The following is a 1,818-nucleotide window of genomic DNA, read 5'->3' as shown; positions in this document are numbered from 1 at the left end:
TATATCATTATTTTTCTCATACACATTTTACTTGACAAAAGCATAACAAAATAAAAAAAAAAATTCATTGCCTGCCTGGCAGCGAGAACAAGCATTTGCAGTTCACAATTCAGGGTGGATTATCGGAATGTTTAGAGGTTCGAAATTTTTTTGGAACACTCTGAATCAGTAGCACACTCAGGATTTAATCTTGGGTGGGGGCAAGTTGAGAATACAAACTATGCATTGCATACGACCTATGACTGAGCATCTGCAATGATCGCTAATTCATAAGTAGTATAGAAATAGAAGACATGGCACAACATAAATTTTTTAAAAAAAAATTTAATTAGAAAAAGAATTTTGGAAAATTTTCTAGTGTTTTTTTTTCCTTTTTCTTTGGGGTGAGCCAGATCCCCTTGGTTCCCCCCCCCCCCTGAGTGCAGCACTGCTCTGAATTGCACATGCCCAAAAAATTTGTAAGCATGCCACTAGTTCGCCACCAGTGGTCTAGACAACCATTTCTTTATATGCATATCCGAAAATCTGTTAATGCCTTCAATTCGTTTACAGGAAGTAGGCAAAGCCATTTATCCCAATCTAACTTTTGGAGACTGAGAGAGAAGTTTAATCTCCACTAGTAGCCAGGGCCATATTAGAATTTTCCCAAGGTGCTCTGGGCCTCCCTCCCTCCCTCCTCATTGTTTTGGGTCCTTAAATTGGCCTTAATTTTTCGGAGTCCCCCAGATAAAAATGAAAATTTTAGCATTGTATTAGCATTGTAGTTACTGCCATATACCCTCTCTGTAAGTTTATGAAATGTGGGTGCATTCTTCTCCTACTCAGCAGTTCATTTCATTTTTCAGTAGGTTCTGTGATAGAAAAGTAAAAAGTACTTTTCACTCATTTGATGACCTCAGAGTGTTCAACTTTTAGGGGACTACTACTATTCTTCACTTAGCTTCTTTTTTACCATGAAGAATTTCATCTCCATTTACTTTATATGATCCTATTGATAACTGTGTTCCTGTCATATTATTATTATTATTAGTGCTTTTATGGTGGTGATATGGGGAATGGTATGATGTAATGGCACATTTATTAACAGTGATGTGTGGGCATACTGATTCGGTGCAATTAGAAATCTGTAATATTCAGTAATTTTTTGCACATTTACCTAGTATGTAAATAAGCTCAGTTGTTTAATGAAATTTACATTTTTCGTTATTGCTAAGATACCTGCTATATACTTAATTGCTGTGGTTATCTCAAAAAATATTATCAAATTATGAAGTAAAAATATAAGTAAATAATTTTTAAGTTTTTTTTTCCCCATATCCTTTTAATTTTCAATTTTTTCTGCTAGAAAAGAATGATTACCAGTATCTATTGTTTTTTTTAAAAAAACAAAAAAAAAAAAAACACTGCTATTACTATTACACCACATCTCTGAGGAGTCTAAGGGCTCATTGAGATAGGCATTATACTCTACTGCACAAAACTCACTGTCTCCACTACTTACTTAATCCGCCAACTACACATAATGCATCTACTGCCCAACACCAATAGTATTTTTTGTCTGTAAGAATGCATGTGCTCTTTTGGCCAATCTGCCTGTAAGTGGGATGAAAAAACCTCTTCAGGCCCAAGTGGAGATACCAGCCAGAAGCATTATGACCTGCTAATGCTTCTGGCTGGAATCTCCACTTGGGCCCAGCTCCCACTGAAGAGACCTCAATAAAGGTCGAAACTAGTCTGGGTAGTGGCCCTTCCCTTAATGCATAACATTAGACATATCTGCAAGATGTGTTTTGCATTATAGGAGATACTGAGATAGGA

This window comes from Typopeltis vanoorti, chromosome 3, assembly GCF_054136105.1.
Source record: "Typopeltis vanoorti isolate ZY-2024b chromosome 3, IOZ_Tvanoo_1.0, whole genome shotgun sequence".
Lineage (NCBI taxonomy): Eukaryota > Metazoa > Arthropoda > Arachnida > Uropygi > Thelyphonidae > Typopeltis > Typopeltis vanoorti.
The sequence above is the reverse complement of the archived record's forward strand: the minus strand, read 5'-3'. Positions refer to the sequence as shown.